Source organism: Euphorbia lathyris, chromosome 8 (assembly GCF_963576675.1).
Source record: "Euphorbia lathyris chromosome 8, ddEupLath1.1, whole genome shotgun sequence".
In the NCBI taxonomy this organism is placed as follows: Eukaryota; Viridiplantae; Streptophyta; class Magnoliopsida; order Malpighiales; family Euphorbiaceae; genus Euphorbia; species Euphorbia lathyris.
In genome coordinates, this window is record NC_088917.1 from 14,007,396 (window position 1) to 14,028,151 (window position 20,756).

Below are 20,756 nucleotides of genomic sequence, written 5' to 3' on the forward strand. Positions count from 1 at the left end.
AACGTCGGGTATCCGGACAACCTCCCCAATCGGCGTCAGTGTAAGAGACCAATGAACCAAGAGATGATGGAGTGAGAGTAAGACCGAGATCCAATGTACCTTTGATATACCGAAGAATGCGCTTTATGGCTGCCATATACTGTGTTTTTGGATCATGCATGAATAAACACACTTGCTGAACCGCATAGGATATATCGGGACGAGTAAGAGTCACGTACTGTAAGGCGCCTGCTAGGCTTCGGTATTCCGAAGGGTCATGGTATGAGGATCCGGAGGAGATGCTAAGCTTCTGTTTGGTGTCAACCGGAGTGGCACAAGGATTCGAAGAGCTGAGACCAGCTTTCTCTATAATTTCTGAAGCATATTTCTTTTGAGAAAGGAAGAGAGAGCCAGGTGAGCGAGTGACAGAGATCCCTAGGAAATAGTTCAACGGCCCTAAATCTTTCATGGCAAATTCATTACTCAATTTAGTGATGATGGAGGAACGCAATTTATCAGATGAGGCCGCTAGAAAAATATCATCAACATAAAGAAGCAAATAAGCAATCTCCGTGCCTTGGCGAAACACAAAAAGTGAGTGATCAGACATACTATGAGCAAAACCCAAAGTAGAGAGAAAGGTTGCAAACCGTTGATACCAAGCCCGAGGGGCCTGTTTGAGACCATTTAGAGATTTTTGGAGCAAACATACATAATCAGATCTAGCAGGATCTCGAAACCCCAAAGGCTGATGCATGTATACAGTCTCATGAAGGTCACCATGTAGAAAGGCATTTTTGACGCCGAGTTGGTGAAGACCCCAATTTTTGGAAAGAGCAATGCTTAGAACTGCTCGAATAGTGGCTGGCTTCACAACTGGACTGAAAGTTTCCCCGCAATCAACCCCCACCAATTGATTTGCTCCATTGCCAACCAAGCGGGCCTTATATCGCTCAAAAGAGCCATCAGCATTGATCTTATGCCTGAAAATCCACCAACTTCGCAAAATATTAGCATTAGGAGGACGGGGTACAAGGACCCACGTCTTATTTTTAATAAGAGCATCAAATTCCTCGATCATGGCATTCCGCCAATTGGGATCACGCAATGCAACAGAAGGATTAGAAGGAAGAGGAGAGATGGTGGTGGAAACATGAAGGTTTAATTTTCGAATAGGCTTAAAAATGCCATCTTGGGCACGTGTCCGCATGGTGTGGGTAGGGGGAGCTGCTGGCGGGCTCGAGTAATGTTTGGTGGTGTGAGAGGGGGAGTTAGCGGGTTCATGTTTAATGGGGGAAGAGGTGCTGATGGGCCAGGAGAGATGGACCCGAGAGGAGAGGGAGGTAAATGGGGGGTAGAAGATTGGTGTGGCGGGCTTGGGCCCGGAGATGGAGCTGGGCCGAGAGGCGGGTAGGGTGGTGGAGGTGATATGGGTTGGGTTGGTAGTGGGGCGTTGGGCCGGGTAGGTGGTGTCGGGTGGGCTAGCGGGTTAAGAAAAGAGGAGGGTGAAAGGGAGGGATGAGAGGTAGGTGTAGTCAAATAGTGGAAGGGAGTAGGTTGGGTAAAAGGAAAGGTATTTTCATCAAAAATAACGTGTCTGCAGAGAATGATCTTCTTTGTGGAGATGTCATAACACTTGTATCCGCGATGATTTGATGGAAAACCTAAGAAGACGCAAGGAGAGGAACGAGCTTGTAATTTAGTACGAGAGGTGGATGGAATGAGCAGAAAACAGAGACAACCAAAGATACGAAGATGAGAATAGGTGGGTTGACGTTGATAGAGGACTTGAGTGGGGGATAGATAACCAAGAATTTTGTGAGGGAGGATGTTTAGAAGATATGTAGTATGAGAAAGAGCATGGTGCCAAAAGTTAAGAGGGATAGATGCGTGCGTGAGAAGAGTGCGCATGACATCATTAATTGTTCGAATTGTGCGTTCGGCTTTGCCATTTTGTGGAGAGGTGTGAGGACAAGAAAAACGAAATTGCATACCATGTAGAGTGAAAAACTCATGAAATTGAGAATTATTATATTCACCACCATTATCACATTGGAATGTTTTGATGTCTTTTTCAAATTGAGTACGCACAAAATTATGAAAAGACAGAAAGACGGAATAGACTTGAGATTTTTGTGCAAGAGCAAAAGTCCATAAGAAATTGGTGCAGTCATCTAGAAATAGCACATAATATTTATGACCACTAGAACTTAAAGTGGGAGATGTCCAAACATCACTGTGCATAATATCAAAAGGCATACTTGAGACATTAGTAGAGGAATAAAATGGAAGTTTGACTTGTTTTCCAGAAATACAAGAATGACAAATAGAATCAATTGATGAACCATTACAAGAAATTAAATTATTATTCCGAAGAGAATTTAAAACTGTGGGCCCTGGATGACCCAAACGATTGTGCCAAATATTACTAGAGAAGGCAGAAAAAGCATAAGATAAAGTTGGTGATGTAGTCGACGAGACATGATAAAGATCGCTAGCACTATTACATCTCATGATATGCCTCCCCATGTGCAAGTCCTTCACAGAGAAACCAAGAGGATCAAACTCAACAGACACATTATTATCAACAGTAAATTTGCGGACAGAGATAAGGTTTTTAATTAATTTGGGTGCATGTAAAACGTTGGTTAGATGTAGAGGTTTGGAGCTAGGATTTAAGCATGCATTACCTGAGCCAACAACCGGAATGGAATGACCACTACCAACAATAATATTTGAATTGGTGCTCTTATTAAAGTAAGATGTGAGTGTACCTGCATCCGCCGTCATGTGCGACGTAGCGCCAGTGTCCATGTGCCACACCTCCGAAGGTGGTTGAATAGACAAAGTATGCATGGCCTGCTCAATGTTGGTCGGGTAATATTCATAGCCCATATGGGCTTGTTGAGGACGCGGGCCCAGCAGCCCGGCTTGAGGAGATGTGGCCATGGGAGAGGGCGGGGCTGGAGAATGCATTTGGGGATGGGACTGCTGCCAAACGGGGTAGGGGCACGGAGGAGCGGCCCATGTAGGTGAAGAGGCCCACGGAGGATAAGCCCAAGAGGAGGGCGCCGGCTGCCAAGAGGACGAATGCTGCTGGCATGGCCGAGAGGTGTGTCTGCCGCCACCACCGCGCTGGAATCTGCCATGGGTGTGCCGGCCGCCGTGACGTCCGCCGCGGTAACCGCCGGAGTGCCGCTGAGATGCCGGATGGTAAGAAGTCGGCGGGGAGGAGTTGCCCGCAAGGGGGGGCTGTTTACAACGTTAAGGGCAGCGGCGTTGGGTTGAATGGCCGTTTTCTTGTTCCGAGCGGATTCCTCAAGAGTAAGCATCGAACGTGCTTTGTTGAATTGGGGTAGAGGCTCAAGGTGTCGAATCTGAGTACCGACATTATCATAAGCATCAGTGGGGTATTTATACAATAGTATGATTCCTATAATTATGCTAGAGGTAATTATAATAGGAAATACAATACAATTATGGTATAATTCCTATAATTATGCTAGAGGTAATTATAATAGGAAATACAATAAAGAGAGAATATTAACATATATAACAATATCTAACAGATACCTTTTAGAGATTTCCTACAATGGGAGAGAGTGCATCAAATGGAGTGGGCTTTAGAGTGACATTTATGTTCATCGGGTTGATCACTCCTGAAATAGAGAAACATTCGAGTAAATCTCACCATTTCCTTTGTTTTACTTTTTATGTCATTTTTAGTTACTTTGGTTAAAGACAACAAATTAATGCATATCAGTCGTTCAATATATATTGGGAAAATTACAAAAATGGGTGTAATGGGAGGCCCATTTACATTTTAAGACCCATTATTGTTCAACTTACATATATAGACTGATTTAATTTGAAATACCCACAATACCCTTCATATATATAAGTTACTTAATCAGATCATCCCCTCTTCTCTCTTTTCTCGGATTATTCTCACTCTCACAGCTCGCGATTTTCTCTCTCTTATTTTTCCTTAAGATCCTTCATCAATCCAAGCCCAAGCCTTGTCATGTAAGTATGATGTTAGTTTCATATGGTTAAATCGCTTTGAACTCGTTGATGTTAGTTTTAGCAGCAGTTTACTTTTGAGGTTAGAAATTTGTAAATCTGAACTTCGTTCGCGGAAGATCGCATGCTTCGCATATTATGATTTCGTTTCGCGAAATCTTAATATGTGAAGTCTATTAAAGGTTGTGTATGCGTTTGTTATTCGCATACTTCGCGGAATTCGCATATGGAATATACGCGAAGTATGCGAAGATATGGTGTTCCATTATTGGATTCACACACTTCGCATATTTTACGTATTTGTGAAGTATGCGAAGTCTGCGAATGTATTTGTGAAATATGCGAATTCGCATATTGGAATAACTGCGAATTATGTGAAGTGTATGTTATTTCATGATGTTATTTCATTCTGTTATCTCATTCCTTTTTGTGTTTATTAGTGATAGAAGCATGTCAGACTAGTTTGTGTTGTGTGTGATCATGTGGAATGGCCGGTGGAAAATAGTTGGTAAGAACATGACATACGAGGGGGTGAGAAGAAATTGCTGAAGATGTCTCTGGGATTGAGCTTGGAAAGGCTGCAAGAGATAGTATACACTACTACTCATGTTGATCCAATGTCATTTGATCTGCGTATTACTATGCAGTTAACTTACGGTCGAAAGCAACTACTTGGGGCAGTAGTTCCGATTGTTGATTCAAGTGATGTTGAGTGTTTTTTAGATTATTGTCGGATGAAAACTGACGATGTTACCCCACTATATGATAATTTTGAGTCACGAACAATCCAACCGCGAGTCACGAAGGTAGAGAATGTTATTCATTCAAGTTGTGATGCCAATGCCATAGTTGTATTTGAAACAACTCCTGAAGTAGACAACACAACTGTTGAACGCCCCCCTCATAGGCCAGGAAAAGAACCAATCACTGAGTGCAATATTGCATCCCACACTCCTGGTTTAGATGATATTAGCTCGAATCCGGTTTATCATCCGGAGGACCAGATGTACGACGATGACATTTGGGGTCATGATGAAACAGAGGAAACGGTAAATGATGGACAACCTACCCCTCCGAGACAATCGCATTGCAAAGCTGTTCCCCAAAGCAGGGTATTGGCAGAGAATGTAGAAACAATAAAGAAGAGGAGTGATCCATTTCGATGGCTACCTGAGATCCATGATGCACCTAAGTTTACTATTGAAGATAGTTCATCGAAAGTGGTCGTCGGTTTAAAGGTACACGACATGTTCTCTAACAAACGAGAATTGCAGGATGCACTAGGTAAATACGCAGTGAATAACAGGTTCGAATGGAAAGTGTACAAGTCTAACAAGTCCATGTTTGAGGTTAGATGTAGACATTCGGATGTATGTAAATGGCGTGCTAGAGGAATTGTGATATCCAATTCAAGTATGTTTAGGCTCCGAAGAATGGATACAATGGACAACCACACATGTTCTAGGGATCAAATGTTACCACATCACAGGCAAGCGGGGAAACGAGTGGCTGGCATACTACTTTTAGATAAGTTTGATATCCAGGGTAGAGTGTTTAGACCAAAGGACATTGTGAAAGATTTTGAGACCCACTATAAAATAAACTTGTCGTATATGCAGGCTTGGAGAGCAAGGAATTGGGCGATAGAAGATGTGATGGGTTCACCGGAAGAGTCATACATGTTGTTGCCGGACTACTGTGAGACGTTGAAAGCATGCAACCCAGGTACAGTAACACATATTCAAACCGACGATGCTGATCATTTTCAGTACTTCTTTATGGCGTTTGGTCCTTCACTTAGAGCTTTTAAAGAACACATTCGGCCTGTCATTTGTGTTGATGGAGCCTTCCTAAAAGGTAAGTATCCAGGACAATTGTACATTGCAGTTGGGAAAGATGGTAATAACCAGATTTATCCTAACGCTTTTGGGGTTGGACCAAACGAGAGCAACGAGGCTTGGAGTTGGTTCATGACCAAGCTCAAAGAATGTATTAGGGACACAGAGAATTTTACCGTCATCTCTGATAGGCACAAAGGAATTGACTATGTTGTGAACTTGGTGTTTCCAAATGCAATACATGGATGTTGTTGTCACCATTTGAAAATGAACCTGCAGGCCAAATTCAGGTCAGTTAGAAAGATAGGCGATGTGTACTGGGGAGCTGCTAAAACTTACAGGGTTTCAGATTTTATCGAAGCATTCGCTCGACTACGTGAGCTACATGGCCCAGCAGCAGTATATCTAGAGCCAGCTGGTATCCAGAGATGGTCGCGTGCATATTTTCATACCCGTCGTTATAACATAATGACAACAAACGTTGCTGAATCATGGAACGCGGTAATGGTTGAAGGAAGACGTTTGCCCATCACAATGTTGATAGAGTACATTAGAACTACTGTCCAACGATGGTTCTACGAAAGACAAACAGCGGCTGGTAAATATTTTATACGTTGTCATTTCTAGTAATTTAGATGATACATAAATTCATTACCTTCATGTTTCCATTTCCAGGAGCACGAGAACATTATCTGTCATTGTACGGTGAACGGAAGATGAAGAAACATGTTACTAAAGCTATACCATGTACATTCAGTGGAATAAACCAACACACATTTCAGATTGGGGACCGAGGGAAAGGGGGTATTGTTGACTTAGATGCAGGTACTTGCACGTGTAGGCAATGGAAACTTTCTCAATTTCCTTGTAAACATGTATGTAAAGTTGCATGTGAGAATCGACTAAGTAACGCATAGCAATGGGTTGATAAATATTACACCAACAACGCAGTTAGATTAGCTTACGCAGAGTGTATCTACCCACTCGGACCCCAGACAGAGTGGACAAACTGTGACCCTCCAAGGAATGTGCTTCCCCCTGTAAGAGGTTCTGCCCCAGTTGGACGACCAAGAAGTCAGAACAGAAGACCGTCACAAGGTGAAAACCCATTGCCAATGGTATGTAACTGATGTGGGAATAGCGGGCATAATAGGTTGAATTGTCACCGACCGTTGCCAAATACAATTCAAACTCCAAGTACAATAGCAAGTTCACGAAGTTCTAGGACTTCGAACAATTGATGCGGTTTGAGCAGAATTTATCCATATGTTTTTGTAAGAACAAGTATCCTTATGTTTTTGTAAGAACAAGTATCCTTATGTTTTTGTAAGAACATGTATCCTTATGTTTTTGTAAGAATATGTATTCTTATGTCTTGTGAGATTAATTATTGTAATGAATTTGTACGATGAAGCTTTATTATGTTTTGTAGAATTATGTTTACTAATTCAGTAGATAGTGTAAGGGGGGGGGGAGTTTGGCCATAGGCAAACTCAACCCTATTGGCAAGCTGTGTGGTGTATGGAGCATATCAACGTACGCGGACGGGAGGACCCGAGTTGGTATAAGAAACACTATAGGGGACAGGGACTACCCTGGCGTTGGATCTCCGCCACCCCCTGGGTCAGTAGTCGGTACTGGCTTAAGTGATCCACCCTAGTCTGCTAGAGACTAGGAGAGTCGGGCATACGTCCTTCGGGAAGGAAGGCGGATGTCTCCGTAGGGTGGAACCCTACGGACATTATGGGGGCCGACGAATGCCTCATAGTGCGTGCACATTCTAGGGCGAGGTTGCCCCATAGGGAGACCCTTCCGGGACAGAATACCGACAGAGGCATTGACGGGACCCTTCGGTAGGAGTTGGCTGGCTGAGACTTGGGGAAGTCGAGGCGCCACACGGGCTTTGGCTTGGCACAGAGTTACCCCCGTGACATTTGGGATCAGAGCCAGAACTAAGGAAAGGCCTTGTGAAGTATTTGGTAGTCTCTTAAACTGAGCAAGACCTTTGCGAGGTGGGCAAGTAAGCTTTAACTAAAAGAGTTCTCCCTGAAGAGAGTGTGCCAGCTTTAACTAAGCGAGTTCTTTGTAGTATAAACCAATAGTGCTTTAACTAAACGAGTTCTTCGTGGTGTGAGCCAATGTTGATTTAACTAATCGAGTTCATCGTGGTGTCAGCGAACATATCTTTAACTAAGCGAGACCTTGGAGATGCGGGCTTGCGATACTAAACATCCTAAATTTCCCCAAAGAATTGACGGACGGAAATTTATGATGCTTTTCCGAGAATATTTTATGATGCTTTTCGGATTGATAAAAGCCCATGGTTTACCAGGGCAGTGTGGCGAAATATTACCCAGTGTGTGGGAATGCGGAAATAACAAAAGGGAACTAAGATCACTAACGCATGTGAATGCTAGAAAGTGAATGCATACTCCCCTACGGTAGTAGGCGATGGGATTGCGGGTGATTCAATCCCTTTAACAGGGGGAGAATGCGTAAGGGATATTCGGAATCCGGAACTCATGTGAAGTAGCATGGGGATGATCTAGCGAATAGATGGTTATCATAGCCAAATTATTGAGGCGTAATTTGTGCATGAATCATTCTGATTCGGTTAGACATTACTTTTCCTCTTCCATGAGTCGAGAAAACTCATGTGGAATTTGAAGGATCGGGGGAAGGACATGAATGGATTGTTGAATTCCATTGTGTGTGCCTCCTCGAGAATAAAGGAAAACTCATTATAGAGTTACCGTCGGATCAGATGGACATTGTCCATCATACGGAAATAGACCCTTATGCGAGAAATTGTGGGCAACAATAGATATATTGGCCCAAGTCTATCGTGGCAAAGGATAGACAGCGGATGTAATTGGGATTATCAGGGGAGAACAACCCAGTGAAATGGTTCTTTGGCCATAAAAGGCCTTGCGAAGATGAAATGACGGAAGATTCATTTGACCATAGAAGGTCGTGGGAAAAAAAAATCTATTTGTGAAATTGTCATCTGACCCATAGATGGTCACAGGATGGAATTGAGCAAGGATTATGGTTGCAAGTCCATAAAAAAAAGAAAAAAAAAGAAAGAGAAATGAAAAAGAGATCACTCGAATATACAAATCCGGTAGGGGCCAAGGCCATGAGGGCTAAATACAAATCCGGCAGAAGCCGAGGCCATCAAGGCTAAATACAAATCCGGCAGGGGCCGAGAGCATGAAGACTAAATACAAATCCGGCAGGGGCCGAGGCCATGAAGGCTAAATACAAATCCGGCAGGGGCCGAGGCCATGAAGGCCGATATTGAAGACGAATAGTTCTAATACTATGAATGTATTGAGGGGACGCCTGAGATAATTCATAGGTTTTATCCTTGTTTGTAATGAGCTCTGTGGAGGGGACGCTCAAAACAAACTCATGTATAAGAAGGACATGTGTTTTGTGCAGGTACTGACACCCCAACAAACTTGAGAAAGTGCGGAGCCTCAAGAGGAAAATGAATGGCGTTTTGTGTGTTGGAAACCCCAACAAGCTTAACGAAGGCGAGAAGTCTTAACAACAGACATGATATATTCTAGACAAGACATGTTTCGTGTAGGACGCAGTGTCTTACAGAACATGGTTTTTGGGGTAGAATATATCCTATGAATAGCATAATTTTGGTACCATATGTGTTTTATGCAGGTATTTGAGCTATATGAAGCTCGAGTCAGGCGAGCACATTAAGCAAACGAGTCCAACGACTGAGAAGTAACAAGTAAAGGTTTTAGCAAACTGTGGACATGTCCAACCAAATAAGAGGCATTCTACTAGTGAGCTGAAACGTAAGACAACCAGGAGATCCTATCAGATCCCATGAAAGCAATGATCGGTAAAAGTTCGAGTTCAACCAAAGAATTGACGGAGGCAGGTTGTAAAACTATCGATGGAAAAACTCCAGAGTTTTAATTCTGAGTTTCACCATCAACTTCAAACTCATCTCGAGGGAGAAGGCGAAACAACCCAACAATGGTGACAATAGAGGCAGAAGTCCAATACAAAAGGAGGCAGGAAACGAAGCAAGGCTTGAACCGTCAGCAAACAAGTCCAATCTTGCCGCATGTTTCCTCCTCAGCCATAAACGACAACAAGAGGATTTTGGCAACACAGTTGGTATATCAATATCAATCCTTTGGTAAATCAAGTATTGGAATACTTGCAAAATCGTGTAAGAGTTCTTATCCCTCTATTGTGATTAATGATGGTAATATTATTGTCTTGATATTTTGCTTCCGTTGTGAATGTGGGTAGGTGTTAGACGAGGTGCCGCAGCCTAATCTCCCGGGCGGACCGGGTGGTGGACACCTCATGGCGACGTAAGTGGTGATTGGCGCCGAAAGCAACCAATCGTGGAATCAAGCTGCTCGGTAGGACCGGAGCTCGGAGATATGAAAGAGTCGCCACCCACGAATGGGAAAATGAACACCGATCCCTTGCGGGAGACCGGTGTGGGTTCGGGAAACTTAGGTACGAGCCGAGAAGGCTAGCTCCTTTCCGGAGAAAGGCTACTAGGCACCCCGACATCGCCCGGTTATGAACCACCGGCCTCCTACTCAGCATGTTAGGCGATAACGGACTAATCGTATACTTTTTTAAGTTTAAAATTCATTTGAAACCTTTTCTTTCTCTTTTTGGAAACCGTTTTGAGCATATATTATTGAAAAGCCACTTTAGTAAAGAATCACCCATTTACATCAATTTGATATACATACAAAGAGAGGGGAGGAAGGAAGAAATGGTTTATTTACAATGTGATTTATATGTCGTGTTGCGAGTTAATTCTACACTAACTTATTTCCCCAAAACGAGTTTATTTACATGGTTCGCACCTTAATCGCCATTGGAACGATTTAGGTGCGTTTTAAAACCCCGTTTGATGAAGTTCACCCCAATCGCCGTTGGAACGACTCGAGTGTTTGAAAACGTTGAGATAAAAAACCTTTAATAAGAAAACGTGGTTAAACATACAAGTCAATTTTATTTTTGTACAAATCCTTTAAGAAAATGATTCAAAACTCTATTATTCACAAAGAAAACGATTTTAATTACAATGTTCGCTTAATCCGTCTTTGGAACGGACTAAGGTTTTAAAACGTGTTGTTTTGAGAAACGATTTGAAATGTCAAGAAAACTCTATTTATTTACATTAGGAACCTCTAAAAATTCATTAGTTTAAATAATTAAATTGAAAACTCTTTTGTGATTTATTTTCCCCTTTTCCTTAATGGATTCTCCACTTGTCATAATTACAATAAATAATAAATTGAATCTCAAACTCAATCAATCAAAACATTTTCCCCAAATAATATATATATACATATAAGAATTTTGAGAAGAAAAGGAGAAAGATATATATATACATATATATATGTGACAAAATAAGTAATTAAAACAATAGAGAGAAAATAATGAACTTTGATGAATGAAAATAGTGATGAAAGTATTTAATAAGTATAATAACTTGCCATTCCAATCAAAAGCCAAAAAAGGAAATAAGTTATAAATAAGAAATTAATATTTAGCTTAAATGAAATGAGGAGAAAAATCTATATATACACATATATTTTATTAAGTTAAATTAATTGAAAATAAACATTATACTCCCTAAAATAACTATCATAATAAGTATATAAGAAATAACCCTCCCAAATATACATTAATATCAAGATGACTCCTAATCATCCTCAAAACACCTTCTAATTAATTACCCAAAATGCCCAAATGAATAATCTTCTAAAATAATACCCAATATGGTTTAAATGAATTAAATAGAAAATATATAAAATATAGTTTATAAAACCAAATTGATGAAAGAAAAGACATATGAAGACATTAAATAAATATATGTACAAAGTATTTAAAAATAGCTTAAAAATATATATTACATAACTATATATATGTATACAAAGGACCAAAAGCTTAAAAGTTAAGAAACAGGGACCAAAACAGCATTTTTTACATTCCAGCAGAGTTACCGACGGAAAATCCGTCGGTAAACAGCAATTAGTGACAGAAACGGAAAATTACAGCAGCACTCCAATTGTTTCCAGATTTATTCAAAAGCTTTAAATTAAGTCTAATTCAATCGTTTCGGATTTCCGAACTACCAAAAATGGGTCATAGTAAATAACGGAAGTTCCTAAAACGACGTTTTTATTTTAAAACATTATTTGGAAATTTCTTTAAATTAAAAACTTATAATTACAACGTTTTTAATACCCGAACTACCTTTTTATCGGATCACGGTTCGTATTGGGATATCAAAAGGAGGTTTTTTATTTTAAAACAAAACCAAATTTTATTCAACACGAGACGAAAATTAAATAAATACGCAAAATTAAATAAAACGTGTTAAAATAAATGAATAACTAAATAAATAAAAACTATAACATAAAAATAAATAAAGGAAAGAAATAAATTAAATAAAATAAAGCGAGTCTAGTCCTCGGATAATACCTCAAGTTCGGTATTTGACAGTTGAAGCCGATTGATTCCACGAGTCGTGATTTTCCGTTTTTTTGTGTTTTTTAGTAAAAATTTAACTTTGAGAAAATTTGGATTTTTTTGGGAAAAAAAATATTTTCACCAAAAAAATTGACTTTCTCTCTCTAAAAATGTTTAGAGTGAGAAAGCTCCAAAAGGATCCTCTCCCCTTTTTTTTGCATGGGGATCCGTGCCTTTTATAGGCAAACGGATCCCCGGCGGAATGGGCGACGCCCGAAGAGAAATGGGCGTCGCCCAAGGGGGTTGGGCGGCCGCGCAAGGCATGTTGGGCGGCCGCCCAACCTTGCGTTGGGCTACTGCCCAACATTGTTGGGCGGCCGCCCAACAATTGTTGGGCGAGCGCCCAACGCGAGGTTGGGCGCGCGCGCCCAACTGCCGTTGGGCGTCCGCCCGACGCGGTTGGGCGCCCGCCCAACGGCCATCGGGGCGCGTCTCGCACCGTCGGGCGTGCACGCCCTGCGGCCGTCGAGCTCGCGCTCTGCGCTGTCGGGCGTCCACGCGTTGTGACCGCCGAACGTGTGTTCCGCATTGTCTGGCGCACACGTCCCGTGGCCGACGAGCACACGCCTCGCGTCGCCAAGCTCGTGCATTGCTCGGACGTCGAGCGCGTGCTATTCGTGGTTGGATGCGTGCGTCCATCGGACGTCGAGCGCGCGTTTTGCGTCGTTGAGCGGGCGTCCGACTATCGTCGAATGCGCGCCGGCTGCCGCTAAGCACTCGCACTATGCCGTTAAGCATTCGCGAGCCATCCGATCAACAACAGCGACCCACCGTAACTTATTTATTTTATTTTTTTCGAAACTTTCGGAATCAATCGCTTCAACCATCTTGTTTTCAGGTTTTCGTCACAGGTCCTCCGACTCGGTGTCTACAGTTGCCCATACTTTTCTATTTTGACAGTGATGTGTGTGTTTTGAAAACGTTTTTTGCTAACGTAACACATGCAATGTAAAACATATAAAAGTAAAAGACACGTAAAGAGTAGGAGGGAGCATACCTGACCTTTGCGCTGCGCGCTCTGGTGTCGTTCTCTGATTCCTTCCATCGTCGCCTCTGGAGTGGCCGTCGATGAATGTTCTTTTCTCGGAATCTTGCGTACATTGGTTATGGGTAAGATGGCTAAAAAGCTACCTCGGTCGTGAATCGTAGGTAAGATGGCTAAAAAGCTACCTCGGTCGTGAACCGTGGGTAAGATGGCTAAAAAGCTACCTCGGTCGTGAACCGTAGGTAAGATGGCTAAAAAGCTACCTCGGTCGTGAACCGTAGGTAAGATGGCTAAAAAGCTACCTCGGTCGTGAACCGTAGGTAAGATGGCTAAAAAGCTACCTCGGTCGTGGACCGTAGGTAAGATGGCTAAAAAGCTACTTCGGTCGTGAACCGTAGGTAAGATGGCTAAAAAGCTACCTCGGTCGTGGACCGTAGGTAAGATGGCTAAAAAGCTACCTCGGTCGTGAACCGTAGGTAAGATGGCTAAAAAGCTACCTCGGTCGTGAACCGTAGGTAAGATGGCTAAAAAGCTACATCGGTCGTGAACCGTAGGTAAGATGGCTAAAAAGCTACTTTGGTCGTGAACCGTAGGTAAGGTGGCTCAAGGGCAAAAAGGTTCTTTCTAACGATTCACACCGTTGTCTGTATTTTCTCACTTGAGCTAATGTCCTGGAGGTTTAATGGGAACGTATTTTGGTCTGGAATGATATAGACTAACGATTATTTTTCTGTTGACTGTCGTCTGTATTTTGACTGGTGTCACTATTCTGTAAAAATTAGCTGTTGCCTGGAGTTCATATCTTGACAATATTGGCTGCTGTCTAGGAGAAATGCGGGCTGAAACGGACTGCAAATCAGAGGTCTGTGCACCTGGTAATTAATTATTTACTTTTTACCTTTATATCACATCGTACTTTTTTCACTATTTACGGGAATGCCATTCCCTCTTCCTATATAAGGTGGTGGGGTTTCATTTCAACCCCACACCTTCTCTCTCTTCTTTCTCTCTCTAGACTTTGATTTGGATTATCCTCGGGATGGATTTGGATGAATGCGATGGCACGAGAGGCATGGATGAGGTTTACGTGAACCTAGATAGAGTGGACCCTTTCCACGACCCTGAGACGCATCTGAGCCGGACACGCTGCAACGAGGTAAGTGATTTCTCACTTTTGTTTGATTCAAACTCTAGGCTTTAGCATTCCTATCCGAATATGATTTGCATGCTAACCTTTAGATTGCCTTAGAGGACTTTAGCTAGAAACATGAATTTCTTCACTTACAAGTAACACTTGTTTATTTCTGTGTGAGAATGCGCGCTATATGCATGTGAATAGTGACACTACGAATTTATGCATGCTAACAGTAAAAAAACGTGAATAGTAAAAACGTGAATAGTAAGAACGTGAATAGTGTACGTGAATAGTAAAAACTTAACTAATGCACGTGAATAGTGAAAACTTAACTAATGCATGTGAATAGTAAACTTAACTAATGCACGTGAATAGTAAAAACTTAACTAATGTACGTGGATAGTAAAAAACTTAACTAATGCACGTGAATAGTAAAAAACGTGAATAGTAAAAAAACGTGAATAGCGAAAACTTAACTAATGCACGTGAATAGTAAAAAAACGTGAATAGTGAAAACTTAACTAATGCACATGAATAGTAAACTTAACCTACGCTCCTTGTCAATGCGGACGAAAGTGGATTAAAGAATTAACTAAACCTTACATGAGCGACCCTAAAGGAGAGACTTTTACAGCAAGTTGGTCCTAACTGACCGGATGTCTCTAGGTTAGATAATGAAAGAATACCTAGTCTTAACGCGTTCTTATTAATCGCATGCTTTAGGAACCGTATTTAAATTTTCTTGTCTTGTTCTTTCTAGTTTATTGAGATTTCTGGGACCACCGTCGAGATTCACTCGTGGCATGCTAGGCTGGGCGCCGCGGTGAGAGCCCGCGTGCGCGAGTTGGGCTTCGAGCCTTTTATTGCAGCGTTGCCCCGTACCAACGGGGTATGTGACCGTTTTGGCCTACGCGCCTTATGTGAGCGGTGGGTTGACTCGACCCACACTTTCCACCTTTCTTTCGGGGAGATGACCATCTCGCCCAGAGATTTTTCACTGTTGACAGGATTGCGAGGGAGAAGCACTCCCGTTCCTCTTCATTTTGACATGATGCGACCGCGGGTCGACCTCGCTAGGCTCGCTGCTTTGATTGGACCGGGAGTTCGCCCATGCGCCAAATCTACCCCGGTGAAGCTTATTTCCACCGCGAGCCTTTTGAGTCGGCGAGATTTTTGCGAGACTGACGATACCGACTTGGCGGTTCGTAGTTTCTTGGTATATACTCTGAGTGAGATGATTTTCCGTACGAAGGGCGGGAAGGTACACGCGGGTCTCATTCAGGTACTCAGCGATCTGGATGCGGCGGCTTCCTATGATTGGGCGGGGGCAGGCTTAGCCTTTCTCTACAAGTTTTTGGATCTGACTTGCCGGAAGCGCAAGGATTTCGGTGGTTACACCTTCGCTTTGCTGGTACGTGACGCCTTCTTGACTTGCCCGTCTTATCTTCTTCGCGTCTTTCACACTCCTAATCCTTGTTTTTACCGCAGGTGTGGGCGTATGAGAGGCATATCCTTCCTAGCCGGTCTCGACCTCGGCCGAGAGTACCGAGGCCGCCTTTCATGACCCGGTGGAGTGATTTCGATTTGGGTGCCGAGAGGATACGGACGGTGCCGCGGCTCCTAGATTGGATCGACTCGCCGACCCTCAGACAGGTAGATGTTGCCTAGTCGTGCTAGATTCTTGTTTGAGCCTTTCTGACTTTCTCTTTGTGTATTTTTTTAGATTAAGTTCAGGTGGGACGACCTCGACTTCGGTCCCGATTATACGTATGTATCTATGATCCAGAAGCAGCAGTGTGTGCTCACCGGCCCCTGCGTGCGGGCGTGGTATTTTGGGGACCGAGGCATCACCGGAGTTAGTGACGCATATTGGACACCGGGTGAGATCCCCGTCTCTATGTTTGCGGTGCGGACCATGCCCCTATCGGTCGTTCGTCAAGACTGGTCTCGTCGATTCGTTGGTAGAGCGGTGTGGGTTCACACCGGGGGCCGTGAGCTTTACTTGTCTACTCTGCTGAGCGCGAGGGATGCCCCGACGGCAGCGATGGAGGTGGATCCGGTGGCAGATGTATTTTCGAGGGAGGCTGTTGCGGCAGTCTTTGGTCAGGAGGAGGTGCCGGTGAGTGGTTCCGCTTTTTTACCCTTTATTCATGAGATGGTTAGCGGTATTTATTGTGTGTTTTTTTTGCAGGAGGGATCCTGGAGGAGTGCCCATTTATCTGATTTCTTTGACGGCACTCGAGCTCAGACACCCGTGTGCGAGCAGCCTTACTATGTCGGTGAGTCCTCCAGCACTGCCCGACCAGAGAGCTCATCCCTAGGTGTGCCCCTACCAGACTACGGGCGAGATTTTGCCACGATTTGTTATGACGAGTCCGGGGCAGCTTATGCGGGATTTGAGACAGCTCCTCCTATCTTCACCTCGAGGGTCCCCTTTGATCCCTCAGATGCTTCTCTGACTACGAGGGAGACCTGCACGGATTACGTGGGGCTGTCTGGTTATCTCCGAGATCGCCTCAGCTTGCGCTGCACCGATCACCTGGTATGTATCATTATTTTACTTTAGTGTAGTGGAATGTATGCATGTATGTATGATTTATGTTCGTGCCTACGCTGCTTCTTATTTTTATCTGTTTTTCCTTTCTTTTGCTTTAGAGCGATCTGCATGCCCACGAGCGGAGGCAGAGCGAGTTGGTGCGGGAGGCCGACGCCCGGGTCAGTCAGGTGTATCAGGAGAGAAATGACCACTGGTCAGGGATGATGCGACGGGAGACTGAGGGTCGCCTTACTGTTGAGGAGAGGGCGCGCGATGAGTCGATCGGACACCTCGCTATCGAGGAGAGAGCACGGGTCGCCAATGAGAGAGCACGAGTTGCTGATGAGCGAGCGCGAGCTGCCGAGGAGGCACTATCTGCGGAGCGGGCATCCCACTTGAGAGATTTTGGGGACTATTGGGATTTCCCTCCGTATTAGGCCCGTTATGTATTGCTTTGTAGCTTTCATTATTGCTTTGTAGCTTTTATTGGAGTTTCCCCGCTGTATAGCTGATGTATAGGGAGTGGGGTGGATAGTAGGTAGGCTTTTTGTGAAAAAGTAGGATAGGAAATGTATAACTCGTGATTCATATTACCATGCATTCAGTAGATTATGATGATTCCAATCATTCTCGTCAAATATATTCATGCCTTTATTTATTTACAAACAACAGAAATACTTAGTCTCTTATACATTGTTTTTGTAATTGCTCAAGTCATAACTATTGTTACCAGGACCCGCCTTTCGGTTTTCGGATCCCGGTGATTTTTCTCCTCTCCTTTTACTATCCCGGAATTTTTAAATGAGTGTCCTTTCGGGTTTTCACCCATTGGGATTTTCCTTATTGTTGCATAGGTCGCCCTTTGCGGGTTTTCAACCTATCGGGAATTTTTCTTCTTTATTTTTTATTTTTTTATTTTTTATTTTTTTTTACGAAAAGTATTTCTTAAGCCTATCCAGGTTGGTGGGTTCGGAGAATTCCATGTCGTCCATTGTAGTTAACTTCACCGCTCCTTTTCTTAGTATCTTCTTCACGACGAATGGCCCTTCCCAGTTAGGCCTAAACTTCCCCCTTGGGTCGGTGTGCGTCACACGGATCTGTTTCAGCACCAAATCTCCTTCTTTGATAGGGCTGGTCTTGACTTTTTTATTGAAAGCCCGAGCCATTCTTCTCTGGTATAACTGTACATGGTAAAGCGCTTCCATCCTTTTTTCGTCAACTAGAGCCAACTGCTCATATCGCCTCTTCACCCATTCCGCCTCGGTAATTTCTGCCTCCACTGCGATTCTCAACGATCGCTTTTCGATCTCAATCGGCAAGACCGCTTCTGTTCCATACACCAAAGAGAATGGCGTTGCCCCAGTTGAGGTTCTAATTGTCGTGCGATAAGCCCACAACGCGAGTGGGAGGTGCTCATGCCAATTCCGATGTGATTCCACCGTTTTTACGAGAATCCTCTTAAGGTTCTTATTAGCTGCTTCTACTGCTCCATTAGCCTGTGGACGGTACGGAGAAGACCTGTGATGTTCAATGCCATATTCTCGGAAAAGATTCCTTACTTCCCCCTGAAACTGGACCCCGTTATCCGTAATCATGTGATGAGGCACTCCAAACCTGGTGATCAAGTGTTTTTCAATGAACTTTCTCATCTGCTTGGATCCCAGTTTGCTAAACGACTCTGCTTCTACCCATTTGGTGAAATAATCGATAGCGACAGCAATAAACTTATGTCCATTTGAAGCGTTAGGCCTTACTTCGCCGATGATGTCAATGCCCCAAGCAGCGAATGACCAAATAGGTGCTAGCACATGTAGTTCCATGGCCGGAAGATGACTGCAATCGCCGTGGATTTGACAATCATGGCATTTCTTTGCATACTCGTTACAATCTCTTTCCATGGTGAGCCAATAGAAGCCTTGCCTAATAATTTTCTTAGCTAGTACTGCTCTCCCCATATGGGCTCCACAAATTCCTGAATGTACTGATTCCATTGCCTCGCGGGCTTCTCCCGCATCCAAGCATCTTAATTGTAATCCGTCCATGTGCCTTTTATAAAGCAAGTCGTTGTGTATGACGAACTGACGAGCTAGCCTTCTAATCACAGCTTGATCCCTAGGTTCTGACTCTGCCGGATATGTTCCATCGTTCATGAAGTTCACGATATCGAAATACCATGGTTTTTCATCTGCCCCTAATAGCATTACGTCTTCGTAGCATGGTTTGTGAGATCTCCTCAATACCAAGGGTTTCGAGGCAAGGTTCCGGGGGTTGTCCCAAACTGACACCAAAGTGGCCAAAGCATCCGCCGCCTGGTTCTGCACTCGAGGAATGTGATAGAAACGACACTCCTTGAATCTTTGTGCCAACCCTTCTAGCTGATCTAGATATGGACGTAGCCTTTCTTCCCTTACTTCCCAGTTTCCTTGTGCATGTTCGATGATCAACTTTGAGTCACCCCAAATTTCGACGTACGATGCTCCTAGTGCCGCTAAAGACTCTAAACCATAAATGCACGCTTCATATTCGGCCATATTATTGGTAAGAGGGAATGACAACTTCTTGGCCATCGGGATCCTTTCTCCCTCTGGTGAGATAAGTAATACCCCTACTCCGGCTCCATTACAATTAACTGCTCCATCAAAGAACATTTTCCAAGGTATAACTCCTATTGCGTTCAAGTGTTCATCGGGGAAATCATAGCTTATCTCTTCCTCTTCTATATTCAGAGGTTGGTTGGCCAGAAACTCTGCCACGGCCCTCCCTTTGATAACCTTCTTCGTTACATATTCAATGTCAAACTCGGATAAAAGTAGTAACCATCGGGCTAGTTTCCCTGTCAAAGACGGAGTTCGATACAGATACTTTACGGGGTCCATCCGAGAAATAATAATCACTTTATATGATTGAAAATAGTGCCGTAGTTTCTTTGTTAGCCATACTACTGCCACGCACGTCTTTTCGATCATGTTGTACCTGAGCTCGTACTCTAGGAATTTCTTACTCAGATAATACACCGCGTGCTCAACACCGGTGTCTCCCTCTTGGGCTAGCATTGCCCCAATGGATCGCTCCTTGATTGCCACATAGAGGAGCAATGGTTTTCCCAGTTTAGGCGGTCTCAGAATTGGCGGATTAGACAAGTAATCTCGGACCTTCTCTAAGGCCTGCTGACACTTATCATTCCAAATTGTGGGTTGATCTTTCCATAGCAACTTAAAGATCGGCTCGCAGATTGCAGTGAGTCTTGCTATGAACCGGCTGATATACTGAACCTGCCCCAGAAACCCTCTCACTTCTTTCTCATTCTTTGGTGCCGGCATTTCTCGTATGGCCTTCACTTTGTCGGGATCTACCTCAATTCCCTTGTTTCCGATTATATAGCCTAAGATTTTCCCCGATGAAACGCCGAAGAAGCACTTCTTCGGGTTTAACCTTAGTTTGAATTCTGCAATTCGGGCCAAAAACTTCTCGAGTGCAGCAAAGTGCCCCTCTCTCGTCTCTGATTTGACCATCATATCATCCACATAAACTTCCACCTCCTTGTGTATCATATCATGGAACAGTGCTGTAGCCATTCGCTGGTAAGTTGCCCCGGCATTCTTCAAACCAAACGACATTACCCTGTAGTAGTATGTTCCCCACTCAGTTGTGAACGAGGTTTTTGCTTTGTGTTTTTCGGCCATCTGAACTTGCATGTAGCCCATGAAACCATCCACATTC